The sequence below is a fragment of the Elephantulus edwardii genome, unplaced genomic scaffold (assembly GCF_000299155.1).
Source record: "Elephantulus edwardii isolate Elephantulus edwardi_28Jun2011 unplaced genomic scaffold, EleEdw1.0 scaffold00104, whole genome shotgun sequence".
Classification (NCBI taxonomy): Eukaryota; Metazoa; Chordata; class Mammalia; order Macroscelidea; family Macroscelididae; genus Elephantulus; species Elephantulus edwardii.
The window spans coordinates 9,025,870-9,047,658 of NW_006399854.1; the positions used below are offsets into that span (position 1 = coordinate 9,025,870).

The 21,789-nt window shown below is 42.1% G+C and overlaps 2 protein-coding genes and 1 pseudogene across 3 annotated transcripts in view; 2 read left to right on the plus strand and 1 right to left on the minus strand.

The window, feature by feature from the left end:
* Positions 1-129, plus strand: part of LOC102875282 — a 1,608-nt pseudogene extending 1,479 nt beyond the window's left edge.
* The window catches only part of ZBTB25 (zinc finger and BTB domain containing 25), a 33,197-nt gene extending 20,427 nt beyond the window's left edge, over positions 1-12,770 (minus strand). The window contains exon 1 of the mRNA XM_006891800.1: positions 12,603-12,770. The gene's annotated coding sequence lies outside the window, so the exon portion shown is untranslated. The remainder of the gene's footprint in view (positions 1-12,602) is intronic.
* A 719-nt stretch (positions 12,771-13,489) lies between these two features.
* Positions 13,490-21,789, plus strand: part of ZBTB1 (zinc finger and BTB domain containing 1) — a 29,256-nt gene continuing 20,956 nt past the window's right edge. For both annotated transcript variants that reach the window (XM_006891802.1, XM_006891801.1), the window contains exon 1: positions 13,490-13,855. The gene's annotated coding sequence lies outside the window, so the exon portion shown is untranslated. The remainder of the gene's footprint in view (positions 13,856-21,789) is intronic.

Below are 21,789 nucleotides of genomic sequence, written 5' to 3' on the forward strand. Positions count from 1 at the left end.
AACAACAACAACATTGTTTTTGCCAGAGCACAGCTGATCAAGTGGGGAGCTTGTGCAGGAAACATGGTCATTTTTGCAACTATACTAGGCTTTACCTTGGTCTTCAGAAGACATGATGACTCCAGCTGATAGCAATGGTGAAAAGGAATTGCTGAACTATTGTCAAATGAACTTGTCATTTGTTGGCCATCCATGCAAACAGATTGGGCAGTGGTGCTGAACGGTATATATATAGCAAGCCTCTTGGGGGTATTATAGGTGTTCCCTTTTTATTTGTATTATAACTGTCCTGTTTTCAAAGAGACTTGCGGAAGGATTAAAAAAGAAATTACTGGTGACTAAAATCCAAAAGTTGGGAATAAACAAAGACTGGTAGTTGGAAAAGGAACAGAAGCTGAAAGAGACAGACTATTCCCCCTCTAGAGTGGAGAGAGAGAAAGAGCATTCCTTCTCCTGGATTTGGTACCTTGAATCCATACTTCAAGTCTCTTAAGTGTGAGAAGGTCAGTTTTTGTTTGTTGAAGAGAGCTCTGTTGGTGTAGTGGGTAGAAAGGGAGGCTACCAAGCCAAAGGTGGGTGATTATTATCTGTGGCCCTCAGACCTGGTTTTAATTGTTTTTGGTCATTCTTCTAGGTGGTATAGCACTGGTCAGTGCACTGCTGTACAGAGGTAACTCATTGCTGCTGTGATGCTAAACACTGTGACACTAATGTGCCAAATGTGGTAACGGTTACTCATGGTGGATAGTGTTTGGTGGAGCTTCCCAATTAAAACAAGCTTGGAAGCAGGAGTGGCATCCACTTCCAAAATGGCTTGCCTCTGGAAACTCTATGAACAGTTCTCAGGTCTTTCATTCATAGGGTTGCTATGAGTCATCTATGATTCTATGGCACTTAATAATAACAACAAGACTATGAACTTATTATGAGATGTACTCAAAGTAGCTAACATAGAACTTGCTTTTTAGAGAGAGTAAGCTTTCCAGAGTTGTTATTGTTATGTGCAGTACAGCTGGAACAGTCTCATACATAGTTGACCCTCCAGTAGGGTTTCAGAAGCACAGGAGCTTACTACCCATTTGTCTCCCAAGGAGCTGCTGGTGTATTCGAACCGTGTGCTTTTGGATTGGCAGGGCAGTTTTTATCATTAGCCTACCTAAGTATGACAAGGAAACTTATATTAAAGAATTGTAGGTGAAAAAATAGTCAATTCATGATAAGTTGTTAGAATCGGTTCATTAACCTGCTTAGTGTTATTCTCCTAAATCAAGTGTGTTTAATTCTACTTCGTCCAACCCTGCCCTGTTGTGTACCGCAGAGCTGGAAGTGATCATAGCTGATCATCTGGCAAGTTTTCAGAGGCAGATAATCGCATGGGAGGGGACTGCCCATTCTTCTCCCATGGAGCAGCTGGTGGCCTCAAGCCATGTGCCTTTGGGAAGCTTCTTGCCAGTAGGCCAGCAGAGCTCCCTAACTCTGCCCTAATGAAACAATTTTCATTAATATAACAGTATTGAAAGCTGCATTTTCCTGTTCCTCCTCTTTTCCAAATCATTTCCTTCCTCATTTTCATCTTTACTTCTGGAAACTTCACTTGTTTTTCTGAATTGTATGTACTTATTCCAGGACTGGTAACAGGAATTCCTGTGTTGAGTACATCTATCTCCCAGGAATGTATAGACTTAAATCTAAGCCACTTATGCTCATAGAATTATCAGTTCATCACTACCTGTTCCCTGTAATGGGTATCATGTTTATTGTTGTCTTCAACCAGTTGAGGATGAAATTCTGAACACCTCATGACCACTGATCACCAGTACTTTCCCAACTTTGAAGTCGGCTTGCTTTGTTTTCCTACCTTGCTCAAGATTATCTTTCCTTGTCTTTTTCTCCATGCAAGCAAAGGCTCTAGAATGATTCTGTTAACACTGGATCCCTTGAGCAGGGAGAGAGGTCTAATAAAATTTCCTTTTTTTCTTTCAAGGCAAATCTAAGAGAAAGTGCATGACAGATGTATACATATCCCCTCCAAGGCATATCTCAAAGCAGCCATACTTCTTGTTCTCAACAGTTTCAAGAAAATGCTTCCATGCTATTTGAGGTGGGTTTTTTCCCTTCTTTTCTACCTAACCATGTTTCTTGCTCACTACTGTTTTCCCTCATCCCTATTAGCTGTGGGATATTTTTCATGCTCTTTATCTCTTGCATCAAAGCAAACACTTTACTTTTCACATTTTGCCTCAAAGTCATGAGACAATTTATACTTAGTATACTTGTTCTCCTTGAAGAATGCACACACCAAGGTTTGGGACTGGAACCATTACTTACTTTTTGAGCAGCAACTAGAGATCTGAATAATTCACTTAACTCCCTCAATTCATTCTTGTCATTTTTCCTCAATTTCTTTTCAGCTGTAATTGTGATACCTGACACAGATTTTGTTTTCCAAGTTTAAAGAATGGAGACAGTCTTTATACACTTTTTTACCCATTTCTTACTCCTTAGACTAAACGTTTGGTCTTCAGAGATCTTGATCCTTTTTCTGCTCTGCCTTTTTCTGTTTTGCTAACCTTGATTTAAGCCTGCTTTGGAGGTGAGGTATTGTAGAGATATGTGGCATCAGATAGACTTACTTAAGTATAGTTAAGACACTACCAGTGGCTCTGGTCCCACAGCAGGAAAAAGACCAGGGCTGCTTGACATTCTCAATTCACTGTTAAAATAAACAATCAATCCATGCTATCAAGCCAGGTCCAACTGACGGCAACCTTCGATTGGGTCTCTGAGGCCATAAATCTTTAGAGAAAATTGTCTTTCTCCTGTGCAGCAGTGGATGGATCCAAACCACTGACTTGCCCTACTAAATACAACTTCTGGATCATCTTGAAATCATTTTGCATGGATTATGGTGATGGTTTCCTTTTTCTTCTATGTCTAGGAGTTTTGGCATATATCCTCGACAAATGATATCCTAGGCTATGATAAATATGGTAGAAGTTCTAGATTAGGTAACATTATTCCAGTCTTGGTTTCTTTCTTTTTAAAACAATTGGTTAGATTTAAACTCCAAGTTCTACTTTTCCTGAAGCAGGCAGCAGCTGAAATCTGTTTCCCCATGGCGGTCCCTCACCACCCCAAAAGCTGTCGGTATCCTCCTTGTGAGTGGTCCATATTGGCAGACATAGTTCAATGGCGATTCATTTTATAAAACATAATGAATGGGAAAGATTTTATGAAACACAATGTGAATGAAGGGTAGTGTGAAACACAATGTATGTTAATTTTGTGAGTAAACCAATATAAAATGAAAAGAATATTTTTAAAAAGTGGTTCATATACATGTGGTTCAGTAAAAGTTGAAAAAAAGATTCAAGTATAATTTATGACATACCTCCCAGGCCCAGTGAGGAACTGTCCCCTCTGTTCCCAGCTATGTGGTCACCCTTAACTCTGTATCTTTTCTTTAAGAAAATACATTTATCCTACTTGTAGTCACTCCCTCATGTGATCAATCAAGGCTCTCTCAGAGCATAAATTAGAAACTTACCCAGTCCTGCTCCTTTCTTCAAAACGCAGCCCTCACTAGTTTCTGCCTACTTTTTGTCACTCCCCAACACCTTATATTAGTTAAAACATTTCCCCCTCAAGTTTGTGGTTTTTAATCTGACAGAACTGTCCTGATAGCAACTATTCAGCCATTATTCTTTACCAGTAGTTCTAAAGTTTGTCTCAAGATTGACTGATAAAAAAAATTAAGGAGTGAGTGATTAATATCAGTTATATTTATTGATATTTATCTTATTAGAAATTAAGGCATGAAATGGAAAAATATTTATTCATTTATTTAATACATCAACATAAACTTTTTTCTTAGAAAGTAACTGTTTAAAAGAGAGAAATGACCAAAGTGGCATTGTTTACATTTTTTTTCAAGTTTCTATAGTTTGTGACTTTAAAACACACAGCTAGATTCTTTCTTACATGTGCTTGGGTATTCAGTCTGTTGCCATTAATGATTTTGGTTAAAGTATAGATTTTAAAGGCTTTATGTCTGTTTGGGCAACTTCCAACCAACTATACATATCTGTGGGTCAGAGCCTCACATCTTCCTGCTATTGCTCACAGCCTGGAGGCCACCTAATCTGCAATGACAGAAGGCCAAACCTAACTCTCTACCTTAGCCTTCCTCCACTCTGCAACCCCACCAACCTAGTTCCCGAGCTTTCCGTGGTGTGACCAGAGGGTGCTAATGGAAATGCACGCTTCTCAGAGAACCTAGCCCTGGCTCAGGCATCTCTGACCTCCTTGATCTGAACCACCCCTATCCTGGGCAGGTTTTCAGAAGTGAGTTCGTTATTCATGCAGCTAGCTGGCTAAGCAGAGAAAGTGGCAACAGTCAAGGAGGCTCCAGTGAAGACTTTAGCTGAGGTGTCCTCAGCAGGAGCTGCCTGGGAACTCCAAGGCACTATGGACACAGGTGTTCCTACAATGTCCAAATCATATAACATCCTGTTTCACTTAATGTTTGGGGGACGTTGAGTGATAGATACCTGCACATGAAAAAAACTGAGCCTTGTAGAAAGAGAACCTTGTAGACCCAATGAAAGAATTTGTGGAATCTCCAGAGTATTCTGGACCACACTTTGAGAGCCACTTCCTATACCATCTGTTTTTATCCTATGAGGTAGTAGAACATATATGAGTTTCACTTTGCAGCTGAAGAGCCACAGGCTCAAAGGCAGGAAAGGCACCCAAAGTCAGACAACTAACTTTAAATGGTACTGCTAACACTTTGACTCAGGATAACCTTAAGCTCTGTCCCGTCTTAAAAAACTTTCACCTATAACTTTCAGTAATATCTATGTATATTCAAATATTTTGAATAATTTATAAAATGATGCAGATTCAGTTTTTTAAAAACTTAATACATAATATGTTCACACTCAGTTGCCTAATAAGCCTTTGATGTTTTAACGTAACACAACCATGTTACTTCATCAAACGCTCCAATCCAATGTAGCATTAAGAACATCATCAAACCCAATCTACTTTTCAAATTTTTAGGTAGGCTTTATATAGTCCTTGGTTATCATAAGAAGCCCTGGTGGTGCACTGGTTAATGCTTTTGAAGACCCTCAACAAGATGAATTGACACAGTGACTGCTCAGTGGGCACAAGTATATGAGAGATGCTGAGACTAGCACAGGATAGGGTCACTATGAGTCCTAATTGGCTCAGACAGCAAACAAACCAGATGCTCCCCACGAGAAAGGGGAGATTTACACCCATGGAAAGTCTATTGGTGAAGTTCTATTTTGCCCAATAAGGTTGCTGAGTCAGAATCGACTTGATGGGAGTGGTTTTTGGGTTGCTTCTTATTTCTTTAACCATCCATTTTCTTTTCTCTAGTACATACTATAGGCTTGGAAACAGGAGTGGCATCCACTTCCAAAAAAGCTTTCCCCCAGAAACTCTATGAACTTGGAGATGAAAGTTTTGCACTCAAGACTTTTGTTCATAGGGTCATTATGGGTCATCTACGACTCTACAGCACATAACAACTTAACAACAACAGTACATACTATATTGGTTGTTTTTCCATTCAAGCCTCTTGTTTAGAGTTAACAAGACCCTGTGGAGAGCCTTTGTATTTAAAGTTGGTTGTTATATTTTGGAGGAACATTCTTCTTAGGGTACAGCACTCTTTTGTCAATATGCTGTACTGAGGTAAACTGGGGTTGCTGTGATGCTGAACCCTGTGCAACTGGGGTGTCAAATGCCATAACGGTTACCCATGGTGGACAGCGCTTGGTGGACCTCTCAGTTTAAGACAGGTTTAGAAGCAGGAGTGGTATCCACTTCCTAAACCACATGCCTCTTGAAATTCTATGAACATTGATAAATGTTGATAGTTATAGAAAAGCTGCAGGCCTTTTGTTCATGGGGTCACTATGAGTCCTGCTCGACTCAAAGGCAATCAACAACAACAACAACAACATTTCTTATGAATATAGGAAATCCTTATAACTTACATTTGAGAATCTTTTTTTTTTGAAACCTAAGGATGTAAAAGAGGCTAGTATATGACAGAATTTTGTTATGTTTACAAAAACTGGAACCAAACAAACTGTACAAAAAGCAATTTTATCTGTTATCAAAGTGGTGCTTATATGATTAGCTTTGATAGTTAAAGTGAATTATCAAAAACGTTATGGCTTTTTAAGCTACACACTATATGATATAGATTGAAGTTAATTATTTAATCTTACTTATATTCACAATCACTAACCATGGTAGCAGCTGTCAAGAAATCCAAAGATGTGTTACATTAGGCAAGTCTGCTATCTGGGACTTATTAAAAGTATTAAAGAGCAAGAATATCAGTTTAAGGACTAAAGTGTGCCCGACGCCAGTCAGCATATTTTTGTTGCTTCGTATGTATGTTAATATTGGATAAATAAGGAAGACCAAAGAGGAGTTGATGTTGCTGAACTGTAGTGTTGGCTACAGACTGCCAAGAGCAAACAAATCTGTTTTGGAGAAAGTGTAACCAGGGTATTCCTTGAAGGCAAGGATGGTGAAACTGTCTCGCACACTTCTGGCATGTTATCAGTAGGCAGGAGTCCTTGGAAACAGATATCATGCTTAGAAAACTGAGCCTCAATGAGATGGACTGATACAGTTACTGCCACAGTGGGCTTAAAGATGGCAAAGATCATGAGGACGGCTTAGGACAGGGCAAGACTAACGCAAACAGAATTACTGGATGTTGGAGAGGACGTGGTGAGAAAGGAACTCTTCTACATTGTTGGTGGGATTGTAAAATGGTATAACCATTCTGGAAGGCAGTTTGGTGCTTCCTCAAAAAGCTGAACATAGAAATTCCATATGACCCAGCTATTCCACTACTTGGAATATACCCTGAGAATATGAGAACTGAGGCACAAACTGAGATTTGTACACCAATGTTCATAGCAGCATTATTCACCATTGCAAAAACATGGAAACAGCCCATATGTCCAACTACAAATGAATGGATTGAGAAATTATGGTACATTCACACAATGGAATACTATGCAGCATGCAGGAGCAGTAACTTTGTAAATTATTACCTAACTTGGGAGGGACTAGAGAGCATTATGCTGAGTGAACTCAGTCCCAAAAGGATAAATATTGTATAAGACTGTTACTGTAGAATGAGTATAAGGATCCAGGAGGGGTGGGAGAGGCTGGAAGCAGAGGGATGTGGATGTGCTGGGGGGAAGGGAGATTAATCATGGGATTGTACAATTTGATAAGTGGATGGGTGAAGGAAATGGAAAGAATTTGTTCTAACTTGTATTCGAATTTTGTAAATAAACTAGGAGAGAAAGAGAAGAAAAAAAAACCTTCCCAAGTGATTCCAATATAATATCAAGTTGCTGGGGCTAAGTGCTGATGATTCAATTCCTGCTAGTTAATAATCTTAGAACCAAAAGACGGCTTGCCATTCTCACAGCAGCCGTTACACTAGAGTCCAATGCTGCAGCCACTGTGTCAACTACCTCTTTCAGGGAGGGTGGTCTGTCTCTCTTTTGTTGACTCTTCTCTTTACACAGCATGATGTCCTTCTCCAGGGACAGGTTCTTCCCAAAATCACGTCCAAATATGTGAGACAAGTCTCCACCTTTACTTCAAAGCAGCATTCTGATTATACTTCCAAGACAGAATTGCTCATTCATCTGGTAGTCCAGGGTATATTCAATATTCTTTACCAACATCCTAACTAAAAAAAATATCATTTCTTCAGTTTTCCTTATTCATTTAGTTCAGCTTTTGTATGAGACAGAGCAACTGAAAATACTATTGTTTGGATGAGATACACCTTAGTCTTCAAAGTGACATCTTTGCTTTTTACCACTTTACAGAGGTTTTGTTAAGTGTATTGCCAAACGTAACACATCGTTTGACTTCTTTACTTCTATTTCCATGAGTGCTGACTGTGATTCTAATGAAATGGAATCACGGACAACTTCAATCTTTTCTCCATTTATCAGGGTCTCACTTCTTGGTCCAGTTGTGAGGACTTTTGTTTCTGGATACTGAGTTTTAATTAATACTGAAGGCTTTTATTTTCTTTAGCAAATGCTTCAAGTGCTCTTAGCTTTTAGGCAGCAAGTTTGGGCCATCTGCCCTATCACAAGGCTTAATTAAGTCTCCCTCAGATCTTAATTCCACATCTTCCTTCATATAGTCCAGCTTCTTAAATAATTTGCTCAGTATGCAGAATAAGTATGGTGGAAGGACACCACCTCGACATACGCTTTTCCTGATTTGAAATCATGTGGTGCTCATTTCTATTCCAGCGATTGAGTCTTGTCTACTTGGTCTCATAAGCACAATGAAGTGTTGTGGAATTGCCATTTTTTGCAGTTTAATTCTCAATTTGTTTTGTTCCACAGAGTCAAATGCCTTTGCATAGTCAATAAAACATAAGTAACTATCCTTCTTTTTTTTTATTATTTTTTGTGTGTGTACCATCAAATCAGATCTGACTGGTACAGGAGGAGACTGTCCCACCTTCTCCAGCAGAGCATCTGGTGGATTCGAACCATGCACCTCTGGGATTGATAACTATCCTTCTTTATTAATTTAAATTTTTTTTTCCTTTTAGTAACCATCTTTCTTGCATTTTCTGCTTCCAGCCAAGATTAATAAGAACAACTCCTTATAAGAAGAAAGGAGGACTAAGGAAAGTAAAAGAGTATTTCACACTCTAAAATTACACAGCGAGAGAGGGGAAAGCCCCTCAATTTCACAAGTATTCAAAGCATAAGAATTATACTGATTATACTGAGTGAGCAAAACCAAAAAAGACCAATTCAAACTAAAGACTTAACCAGATTAAAAGAAAAAGGAAAGTGCTCTCAAATTACCAAAGTGGTTACAGGGAGTAGGGAAGAAACGATACAACATTTTCAGACATTCCTTTTTAAAGTAATTAGGACAGAGAAGTACTTTCGTACTTCATTACATGTATTTTCATAATACCTAAAAATGATACGGAAATTCCAAACAGAAAATACTGTTCAAAACACCATGTGCAGTAATTGTGGGCATTTGCTTATCCACTGAGAATGTTAGAGAAGAGGGCAAGTACATGTGGCAGTAGACACAGGAAGAGCAGTTATGCTCCAGAGACCTTTAACTGCACAAGGAAAACGTTAGTTTGGCGCCTCTTGACTGTTAGCAGACAGAGCCAAGCCTCTACTTCTCGAAGCCCCCATCTAACCACCATTCTGGGATGCCTGATAAAGTTGCATTGCCAGATAAATGTTAACACCAATCAGCATAACTTGTTAATGAATGGACCTTAAAAAAAAAAAAAGGCAGAACTGTCTAGAGAGAAGGAAAAGATTACCTTACTTCACTAAAAAATAAAAGGGAGGAAAAAAGATACTAGATGGATAGGAGAAAGCTAGAAAACATTAATGTTAGAACAGATTTAGAATGCAGTAGACAAGAATGAATATAAGTTTTCATCAGTATGGTGAACCAGCATTTCCTCTGTTATAGAAAAGTTTTACAAACAGGTTACCCATATGTGTTGATGAAACCCTTTGCTTCAAGTGCCTGTAGTTTTTCAAAAGAAACCAAAAGCCAATGTATCATTACCGATTCTTAACAAAAGGAAAAAAAAAGAATTGAAAAATTTCAATAACGGACTTTTTCCAAATAAGGTCAAGAGAAAAATATCCCTCACTTTACTAGTAAAGGGAATGAAGTGTAGAAGTGTAAAAAATTTAGTCAGTAATCCTGAAACTGATGTGGCTTCAAATATTTTTTCCTTCCTCCACTCTCCCTAAGCAGGTTCAAGCTGTAATAATATGAACCTTCAAACTTAATCACCTTAAATTATTTTAGTTATATAATCACAAACCTTAACAACTGTCCTAGTTATCAGTAAATACTGTATGTCAGACCTTGTGCTAGGTGCTCTGTGTACGTAATTGTTTTTAAAGCTCACACGATCACATGTTGTTTTTATTTCCCCTTTTACAGATGAGGAAAAATCTACACTTAGGACACACAACTAGCAAAACCATATAAAGTCGGGAATCAAAAAAACCAGATCGGATTCAGTATTCTGTGCTGCTAACTGTAACCTGAAGCAGTATTTTTCTTAGTGTTCCTCTCAAAAAACTGAAACTGACATGCTGTTTGGAATAAAGCAGAAAGGGGATACAGGAAGTGGTGTAGTAGTACTTCCTAATTTATCAAGGTAAGAGCAACTGCACTGCTTTTTCTAAGATGAGGGAAAACCTGCACTAGTATAAATACCCAACTCTTTTCTGGCTCTGTTACTATTAAAATGAGTAAGTTTTTCTTTAACAAAATGGTCAAGCAACATCTCCAGGTCATAGTAAATAAATCAGTTTGGTTCAGTGATGGGGAGGGCATTATGCAACACTTCCCAGCACAGCCCTAGCCAGGATCTTTTACGCACTTGGGCCCCTCCTCTCAGCTAGACAGCCTGGCTCCTTCTCATTCCCCTCAGGAGATAGGGTGGAAGCGAACAGCTCCACTTTCTAAGGCTTTCTATGATGTAGAGGGCAGCTGAAAGTCCTGCTTGGCCTCTCTGGGCAACCACAGGCGCCAATAAATCAGCCACAGGCGATTCTCTCATCCCCTTCCCGGCTTGAAGTGGTGGCAAGAAATAACGCAGAAGAGCACTGACTGAACTTGGGAGATAAACGATCTAGGCTTGACTGCTAGTGCAAACGACTGCCATCACCATGATCAGGTAGATTTCTGAGCCTCTGCCGTAATATGGAAAGAGCACGAGCTCCTTTTTCCTAAGAATCAAAATTCATCTATGAAAGGAACTAGGATGGGCTGGCCCACTGCAGGTTCTTAATAGAAAGCACCTGAGTAGAATCCGCCTCCACTCTAACCAAGTAAGAAGTCTGCAGTAGGGCTGGGTAAAAAGGTGCACCAGCTCGCATGGGGTCTTTCCCCACTTTCTGGGCTAGTCAAACCCCATAGTCCACTATTTCCTGATCACCAGGAAGCCATCAGAACCGAACCCTATTCCATCAGTGTTTTGTTCTCTTTGAAAAAGCTGGTATCTGAAAACGGATGCATAGTTTACCCTTAACTAAAATACATCCAGATTACTAAAAAAGACTTTGATGTCTAAACCCAAGGAAAAAAACCAATGTTACAATGTTGGTTGTTCTTGCTGAAATTTGAGATGAATGGGGGAGAGGGACTTTAACTTGAGAGCCTATTATCCCACCTAAAAATTGTGCTGACCCTATTCCTTAAAACTCGAGAGCCTGATTCCTCAACAATTCGGTGCACAGTGTCTACAAAGAGCAAGTAAATTAAAATGGGCACCGCACTCCTGGGGTGGTGGAGCTCTGGTGGCCTAGAGGTTACAAACTGCACTGCAATCCTGAAGACACATGTTTGGAATCCACTAGCTGCTCCGCGGGAGACAGACGGGCAGTATCCGAGATTTACTGCCTCTGAAAACCCACAGTCCTAAAATTGTAGAGAAAAGTAATGGGAGCCAAAGGGTCTTGGTCACCTAATACAGAACAAGCCATATGTTCTTTAGGCCTGTTGTTGTGTACCACTGGATAGCTCTCTGGCGAGTTTTCGGAGGCAGAAAACCGCATGGAAGTTGATTGCCCATCTTTCTTCCTCAGGTCAGCGGGTGGATTCGAACCGTAAACCTTTGCAGCGCAATTCCTTGCCACTTAGCCACCAGAACTCCCTTGTACAGAGGTTGAACTAGATTTTCTAAGACTTCCCTCAGCTCTGAAATCTGTGATTCCCAAGTGTACTTCACACACTTGACAAAATCCTATGAGACAATCAATAGTTCTGCCAAAAGAACTTGAGTCTCAAGAGAATGCATGCCAAATGTAATCCCTTGGGAGGAAACGGGTGTTAATGTATTAAACGTGTATTTAAACTACTGTCAAGTTCCAAATAAAGCGCTAGGCGCTGCATAAGCAGTCTTGTAAGTGGGTGATTTCTCCAAATAATTGCTAGAGATGGTGGTGGCAAGAAGTCAAGCTTCAAATTAAAAAAAACCCAACCAACTGGGTTTGTTTAGAACAATACTAATATAACTTGAAAAAATGGAAAGAAATGAGTTGGTGGGATGAGATGATATTTCTCCTGCTCTTGATAATCCCATTCTGGAGAGAGGTACTGTAGTCTCAGCGGCCCGGTTGCCTATACCTGGAGACCTGCCCTCCTACAAAAGGGGTCGCCGCGGCTGCGTGGGGGACGCGCACGGGGTCGCCACGGGGCCTGCAGCGGGGAGAAAGCTCCATTGCGGCACCCCCACGCGCTGTCCCCTCCAGGGCCGGTTGGCTTGCCACAGCCAACAGCGAAGAGTGGCTCCGAAGATCCTCCACCCAGCGCTCACTTGCGGTTGCCATTTTCCTCCTCTGCCCTGACAACTCAAAAGGATCAAATACACCCCACTCCCCGGCTACTTGCATCTCTCCCGCGACCGGCGGAGGTGCAGGCCACTTCCCCGAGCGGCTCGCGGCGGGAGGGGCCGAGCCGGGAGCTGCCTACAGGGGCCGGGCCGCGTCGCTTACCCAGATGCCGCCGCGGCGGCGGGCCGGCTCCTCCGTGCGGGAGGGGCAGGCTCCCGCGCCGCGCTCGGCACGCAGCAGCGCCGCCTCACGCACCCCGTGGTCCGCTCTCGCGCGGCTTCCCGCGCCGGCCGCCCCGCGATGGGCCCACGTGATCGTGCGCCTGGTAGCCGGGGAGCGGGTGTGCTGGGGCTAAGTGTGCGTGCGTGCGTGCTTACGTGCGCGCCCGTCCGCCAGCCTTAGTGGTCGGTGGGGGTCGGCCAGCGTTCGGAGCGCTGCCGCCACGGTCCCTAGTCGTGACTCTGTAGGCGGAAGCTTGGGGACGAACCTGAGCGTCACAGGCGCCCCACACACATCCGCGTGACCTGGGGACTTTCCCCAGGGTGTGCAAAAGCATGGGCACCCTTTCAGTTCTGGAGTGGGGGCGGGGAAAGATGCGCCCGCGTGTTCGCGGGGTGAGGGGTTGGGGCTCGGGGCCAGGGAGGCCGAGCCGCGGGAGACTGGGAGGGGAGGCGGGCGGGGCGGGGGGGGGGATGGTGGGGGAAGTGACTCAGGGCCCCAGGCGGACAGGCCCATCGAAGGCAGGGTGGGGGAGCGCCGAGAATGTAAGACCGTGAACCAGGCAAGGGTAGCGGCGCCCCCTTACTGTCTGGGGCGTGTAACAGGGGAGAGTCTAGCGGCTGAGTACTTCGGGGCAGGGGTCTGACATCTGGAACGGAATGGGGAAGTAGCATCCTGCCCTTGGGGAGTTGTGAGGAGCCCAGTCCCATCCAGCTGTGCAAACAGGAGGAGGAGGTCCCACGCCTACCCTGGGGAGAGGGGTGGTCAAGCTGCCGCCGCACCGCGCCAGCCCCCGCGGTGCGGGTTGCGCCAGCCTACTCGGAGCCCGACGCAGAAACTTGTTGCAACAAACAGGCGACCGCGGGTGCCCCTAGCAGCCAGCGGCGGAGTGGGTGGGCGGGCGAGAGGGAGGGGAAGGCTGGCGGACGCCGCAGCGAACTGGTGGGCAGACCCGGAGTCGCCGCGTAAGCGGGGCCGGCTCAGTGCGGTGCGGCAGGCGCGGCTGTGCGGCAGCGGAAGTCCTTTGTTGCAGCGCAGTCCCTGGCAGAGCTAGAACCTCTCCGCGCAGCCCAGCCCGAGCGCCGCGCGCCTCCGCCACTGCAGCTCGCTGCCCCTTCGCCTCTGCCCGCCTTTCCCGCAGCTGTTTTGCCTTAAACTCCCTAAAATCTCCGCAGCTCTGGTTCCTGCTGCGGCCGGTGAGTATTTGCCAGTTGTGAGGCTATTTGCGCAACTTTGGCCCGGGCCAGAAGGCCATGGGCCATGGGCCTGACGGAGTGCGGGGCCAGAGCGGCGCCGACCCGTGCGGGGAGCCGGAGCGCGGCGGACGCACAGCGAAGACCCGGAGACGGGCGGCTGCCGGGCCGCCTGCTCTGTCCCGCCGCCCTCCGGCGCGTCTACTCCCGGGCGTGTGACTTCTCCGAGTCGGAGGAGAATCCCCCGCAACGACTAGTTCTCAGATTAGTTGCCTTCTCTTCCATTTCTTTCTCTTTATTTTTTTGAGGGCGGGGGGAGGGGAGGGGAGGTGTAGACGGGAGGCGGGAGGACGTGGTTTGATTGACGTGCTCAGAGCCCGCTTCTCTCAACTTACAGCTGCGGCTCCCGGGCGGGCAGGAGGGGAAGTGTCCCGGAGCCCGAGGCCGCAGACTTGGGCGCGCTCCGAGGGAGGAGGCGTAAGAGCCGTGCAGATTCTTGCTTTTTCCCACCCCCCTCTCCTCTGCACACACGCTTTTTGTTCAGTCAGAAGTGAGTAGGTCTGGGATTAGGGAATTTTCAGTGGAAAAGATCAGTTTCCTGGGGAGAAAGTGCTTTCGCGTCAAAAGGTGGGCACTTACTAGAAGTTCTGTTCCTGCTTGGTGAATGTGTTGGATGTTTGTCTGGGAGTCGTTACCCCTAAAATATGTAGGTATGGGTCTGAGTTTAACCACTCCCTCCCAACGTCCCTTACTACCTCAGCAACGCGTCTGTTTGCTCTGAAGGGTCGCAACGATGACTTTTTCCAATTGGCAACATTAAGGGAAGGTTACTTACAACCCTTGATATTTTCTAGGACACACATAAGTGTGTAGTAGGTTTTTGTGTTTTGTTTTTTTAATCGTGCTTCAACGTGGTAGGTAAACGCAGATTCCCCCTTGGTTTAAGTTTCATTCCATACAGTATGTATCACTGCAGGAAAACTGTTCCATGATGCCTTTGACCCTTGAGCGGGCTAAGGGTTTTTGAGGCGGTTTTTTAGTAATTATCTTGAGCTGAAGTTTAAGGCACTTAGGAGCAGTTAAGAAGGGCATTTCTCATGATGACTTCCGAGGTATCACCATCTCTTTCTTGAAAAATTAGATTCTGTCATATTTAACCAGTGTACATGGATATGATCTGGAGAAATGGAGAGAGTTGAGATACAAAAAGCAGCAGTTTGCACGATTCTCGTTCTCATTTGCTCAGAACTTCAGACTTCTTTTAATCACGTGTTGATGAGCAGATCATGTCTAATAGTTTCATTAAGAACTAGATGACTTTGGAAGCTAATGAAGGCCTCATCTTAAAAAGAAAAAATAAGGAAAAAAGCACTGGACAGGTAAAATACTTTGCCAAAGACTGCAGTAAAGACTTCAGTTAAAATAGTTTCTTCAAGAACTAAATTTTCAGGGTGTAGAACAGCTCAGGCTGAACAGTTTTTCCTGATACTTGTTTATCCCTCTCATCTCTACCTTTTTTTTTTTTAAAATGAGACCCTGGTGTATTATTATCACAGAAAGGAGAAACCATATTTAACCAGAACCCTCACAAGACCTGAGTACAGTCTCTACTTGCTCTTGACCTTGTGTTTTGATTTTGCTTTCATTAGCTCTGTCTACTCAATTTTGGTGCTGTTTCTGAATTCTTATTTGCCAACTCTAGAGAAGACAGTTCATGGACCTTTTTAAGAATGTCTTATATGTTCCTTGCAGTACCATCTCCAGTTTTAATGTGCAAGTGAAAAGTGTCCACTTTCAGGCCTCTGCTCCAACCAGGAAAAATACTAAGCCTCTCTGTGTCCAAAGGGAAGGAAACTATTTGGGATAGAAATGTTGAAAATTTTCCAGGATTATCTTAAAAGGTGCAATCTTGTCTCCTAAAAAAAGTTAACGTGTAGTTAGTGGAGAAAACATCACTTGGGAGTTCACTTTGGTTTCTATAAAGTGTATTTTCTTCCTCTTAAAACATTGGAGGATTTTTTTGTTTCCTTGTGCTCTTTCACATGAGCTAAATTTAAAGCTAGCCATATTCTTTTCTCACAGTGCAAAATTTTTCTTATAAAACACATGCTCCTACAACCAACACATATAAAATACAAAAATGAAAGTCATTCTGGCTCTCATGCCCGAGAGATAATCACAGTTCAGTCAGTTCCTTGTTTAAAACTAGAGAATGCAGCACTTGATCACAGCTGTGCGTGCCTCCCGCTGCCTATTGATGGCCTATACTGGTGCCTGCATGTTCTCTGTTCTTAGGTTGGTGAAAATTGCTAGTTAGGAAAAGGCAGGGTTTTATTTTGGGCTGATTTAAAATGAAAGATAAGGAAATAGATTTGAGAGTTTAATATAAGAAGCCTGCTATTTTAGGCTTGTCCTGAATATGATGTACCTACTGTACTTGGTGGGCTAGTTCTCACACTTTTTAAATGTTATTGTTACTGTCCAGTCTCTGGTTAGGCCCTTTAAAACAAAACCCTTAAATTTCTAGAGAGTTTCTAAATTTATAGTGAAGCAGGAGTAGGTGTGCTTGATGTGAAGACTACTACCAACTAACACATCCTTGTGCCAGTACGGGATGGGAAGGTGCATTCCAGCTACACCAAACTAGTGGGAAGAAGAGGGTTGATAATGTCTCTTCTGTCTTCAGATGTGGTGTGGAAGATCTTGAGACTGGACAGTGGAGTGGCAAGCACTTAGCCTTGAATGCCACTCGGAATTGCTGCCTGGGCCCCGTATTTATATTTCTAGGTATTTTTTTTTATATTTAGTCATTTTTATATTAACTGCAAGAGATCATAGTCACTGTACAGATGCATTTATTCCTTAGCTCATGCATTCAAGAATGAACTGCAAAGAAGTTGATATTTTAAAAAACATTACACATAGAAATTGAATCACAGCATTGGTTAGTTTAGAGTGTAGACGTGAATGTTTTTCACCCTATTTTCTGTTTAAATTTGAAAATGTTTGTCAAATAAAAGAAAGTCAATCAGATTTTTTTTTCTAAGTTGTCTCTGTGTAACACCTTAAAAGAAAGAGCTTTCTCCACTTTAAACCTGTAATGTTAGGGCGCATTCTATGGGTTGGCACTGATAGTCAGCAGATGGGAAAGGAACTATGAGTTCTATTTTGCATACTTGGTGAGATTAGTTTAAGAATGATGAGAGCTTTTTTAAATCATTGAAGAAAGGTGACTCTGGGACAATTAGGATGTTCCAAAGGGACATTTTAATTCACAGTGATGTCTAGAAAGAAAAGTATTTACAAACACTGAAGGGCTTTGAATCAGAAGAATCACTATTTGAGGCCTAGCTTGTACTTACAGAATGAGCAACTTTGGGCAAATCAGTTTCTGTCTGTCTTTTGTCATTCAGGACAGGAGGAAATAAAAGTAACTGACAAGGTGATTATGAGAGAAGGGTGTGTAATTGTGTTTGAAATGCTTTGTAAAATTTTGGCCACTGTATAAAAGTTGTCATGATTGAAATAATGCAAAAAATTGATAAAGAAAAATTGGCTACTTAACATTTATTCATTCAAAATCTGATCAAATAACTGGCGGCTGCACCAGCCTCAGGGAATACTGAGGTAATTGAGACAAGGCTCTGATGACAGGAATGAACAGTAAAGCAGGTGATGTCTGTTTGAGTGAGACATTACATGTCACCTTAAGAGGGGCATCGCTTCACTTTGGAGATTAGAAAGGACTTCTCTGAGGTGATGAGTTGGACATCAAAAAGGTTCTATAAACCTGTAGAAGCTTTATCTGCGTGCTACGTGTTTGGGATGTGGGGGCAGCTGCTTTTAATCAGACTTAAGGCTTACATATAGGAGTTTTTGAGCTTTTTTCCCCTTTCATTGAATTTTAATTAGATGTAAATGTGAAGGTTTCAGGATTTTGAGTTAGAATTAAGGGAAAGAAACGTTGAGACAATATTAGAAACAAAATTTAAAATGTATAAGATCTGAGAGAAGGAAACTAGGTAATACCTTTCATCATCATGGAGAGAACTCCCTTATTCAGCATTTCTTATGGAGAGAACTCCCTCATTCAACATTTCTTACATGCTTCCTATGTTCCAGCCAAATGCATACGTTATTTTTGTCTTCAGGTTGCTGAGATTTTTACAGGGGAGACCGTCAGGTAATAATAGTTCATTCTTACTTAGCACTGAACTGGTGGCTGCTACTACTTTACAGTAACTCCGAAAACAAGGAAGCATTGTTATTCTCAGATGAGAAATTGAGGCACACATTAGTTTAATAATCCATTCCAGGTCACATATGGCCAGGATTTGAAAATAGGCAGTCTATGCTTAAATGCCTACATTATATTCCTCTTCTGTTGATTAAAATATAATAGGTGCACTCAGAAAAGGTGAGGGGGGGATAATACACGATTAACATTAAAACCTAAAATAGTGGGAAGGGGTGTTGTTACAGAAAGCTTTTGACAGGATGTGGTAAATTGATTCTCAAATGATGTAGGGAGGTTCACTTAACAGGAATCAATCAGCTAATGTAGAAATGGAGGTAAGAAACACAAATTATGAGGATGAGGGTCAAGTAATGCTGTGCTGCTTGAGCTTGAAATTTGAAGCAGGAAGTGGCCAAATACGAATTTGCACTTGAGTCAGAGGCAGTGTGGAGGGGATTCTTGAAGCAGGAGAATAACACTGTTTGATTGGAATCACTTAGAGTAAAGCATGGCTTTGAAAAACAAGTTAGGAGCCTGTTGTAATAACCCAGAAGTGAAGAGGGAGACCTTTGGGAGGGCAGAGAAGATGGGAACGGAATAGAGGAGTAGATTTGGGAACTATTTAGTTGGTAAAATTTGAAAGACGGAGAAATAGTAGGTGACTCCCAGGTAACCGAGGTAATTGGTGCATAGTGGGATCAGCTGAAACAATACAGGGAGAGAAAAAGTTTTCGGGTGATTTTCAAAGTTTGAGTCCACAGAGTAAGTGCTGTGCAGCTGTACAAGTAATAAAACAAGCCCTAAAGGCCACGTGCAAAAAAAGAGAAAAAAAAAAAGACTTCCTGGTGAAGGGCTTTCTACTGAGGCGTCTGCTGTTTACACAGTGCCCTCTGGTGGTCAGAAGATGTGCAAACCAAAGGAGGAGCTTCTGTGACTGTTCGAATGCACTGGCGGATCTGCAGTTGGATGGGTATAGGCTGCCGATGTGCTTTATAGCCTCTGAAAACCCTCTGAAGGGTCAGTTATAGGATGGTTCTGACTCGAGGGTAAAAGGTTTAAGTAAGGGAGCTCCGGTGGTCTAGTGGCAAGAAGCTGCACTGCAATCCCTGAAATACATGGTTCGAATCCACCAGATGCTCTGCTGGAGAAAGGAGGAGCAGTCTCCTCCTGTACCAGTCAGATCTGATTTGACGGTATGCACACACAAAATAATAATAAAATTAAAATTTTTTAAAAAAAAGTTTGAGTAAGATCAACAAATCAAAATGTAGAGATTACTTGAATTAAATACTTTACCTCTGGAGTTAGAAAAGAATACTCCAGTAGTCACGGTGTGGATAGTTTCCTAATGCAAACAACAGAAATACCTCACTTACTCAAAGTATTTGGTTGGCATCAGCTCTCCAGTGCCTTGTCCTAGAGCAAAACAGGGTTGAAATGGATAATTTTGTAAAGATTTTTAAGCTATGCCTCTAATAATGGTGTTAACTGATAACAATTTATGGATGGATTGAAACATCAACAGCATGATGGACATAGTGCATGAAACATTGTTTAATTGGCAAATGTTTTGTTACTTTTTTAAACCACAGTTTTTAAAAGGGAAAAGAAACATTTGTCATCACTAATTTATTCAAGAGGTCTGTGTGGGCTATGATCATCTGTAATTTACAGGTAAAAGAAGAAGGCTTAGAAGGCAAAAAGATGTCTTATCATAAGTAAGTGGAAGGATTGGGATTCAAGTCTAGAAGTGCCTGCTTTCCAGGCTTTCTTTCAATTCATGTTCTGAACGAACTTGTATGAAATGCCTGTGCTGTGTGAAGTGTGCCAAGAACGCAAAGACCATTAAGCTTCATCCCTGGCCTCAGAGTTTAGGAGAGTAGGCACTGTTGGACCACACTGCCGCTTTGGCCGTTGTTGGTGCCAAATAATATACTACCGCTCAGTGTCTGAAAAGATGTTAGGATGTGAGCATGTAACCAGTCACCATGTAACCAGTCACCATTTATAACATTGTTTCTATGGAAATATGTGTTTCAGGTTCCATATAGCTAACAAAAATAAAATTTTTAAATATAAACTTATAATTTCAGGATTTCCTGTTCTTAGTACTGAATTTGGGAGTCTTAAAAAGTCATCCAGAATGCCTGGTCTAAATAGTAAACAGAATTTCCTACACTTGCTCTGTCTGTTATTTAAATGTCTTGAAGTACAACAAAATTTTTTTCTTTTTCTTTTCAAAGAGAGGAGCGAACTGGTGGGGAGGGATGGGCAGGAAGAAAAGTGCAGCAGTGAATGAATGGAAATCCAAAATCTCTGTAAATGTTTATTAAAATTAATAAAAATGGGGGGAAAACAACCAAAAAACCCCCACAAAATTATTTTGAGGTATTTCTGCTAATTATCTTTAGGGTTTTTCCTGGAAATTTTAGTGAGAAAACCTAAAGAACATATCAGATTTAGAAGTTTTCTTGTATCCATACTCTGGAAAGTAGCATTCTCGGAATTTTGATGCTGTGGCAAAATCTTTAAGGCCATGATCATGTGTTTTGAGAATCAGGTTGTGTTCTGGTCTCATCAAGTTTTTGTGGCTTTAGGAATGTTTCATAACACTGTGTGCCTGTTTTCTTAACTGTAAAGTGGGTCTTAGAACAACCTACTTTGCAGAGTTTATGAGGTTTCAGTGATAGACTTACGTAATGGGGGGGCATGTACACATGTACCGACATACAGCATCTAGGAACCTCTGTGGCACAAGTGGTTAAGCTAAGCATTTGACTTAAAGGCTTGTAGTTTGAACCCACCCGAGGCACCATGGAAGATGGGCCTTGAGATTGCTTCTGAAAGGTCACAGCTTTTATAAGCTCTGCACTCCATGAGTTGGGACTGACTACACTGTTATATAGTATATAATATGTTGTTGTTGATTGCCTGCAAGTTGAGTCGAGCATGACTCATAGCGATCCTATGAACAAAAGGCCTGAAGCTCCCCTACAACTGTTGAATTTATCAAAGTTCATACGGTTTAGATATATAAAATTTTTATATCATGTATAATATATATCATTTTATATTAGCAGGAGTGGCATCCAATTCCTAAACAACATGCTTCTGAACTTTGATAAATGTCGATAGTTACAGAAAGAATTCAGACCTTTTGATCATAGGGTCGTATATACATAATTCCCCCCATATGTTTATGTATGTTTGTCTCTGTATGGAGTCCTGGTGGCTAGTTAACCTGCTCACACAACAGGCAGCACGTTTCCTGTGGTTCTGATTCACCAGCAGCTTCAAGGGAGGAAAGATGGGCAATCTCCATGCAATTTACAATTTACAGTCAGCTGTGAGTTGCTTCTAATGGCAATGGACGAGATTTTACAAGAGATATGTATTGCTTAGAAAAAGACTAACACATCGTAAATCTTGACAAACGTTAGTTCTCTGTGTGATTGCTGTGTTATACTTGACCCTGTCTTCCTGACTTGAGTCCATCGGTCTAATGAGGCAAATCTGTGCTGTTCTTGCTTATTTCAAGCCTTTCTTTCTAATTACTTACCTCTGTCCTGGAAGAAGTGCCGTCCGAATGCTCTTCAGAGGCAAGAAAGGGGATTCTTTGTTAGGTACCATTGAATTGGCTCTGACTCAACAGAATTAAAACTGCATGCCCCACGCCAGGCCCCAGTCGCCGCTGTGCTCG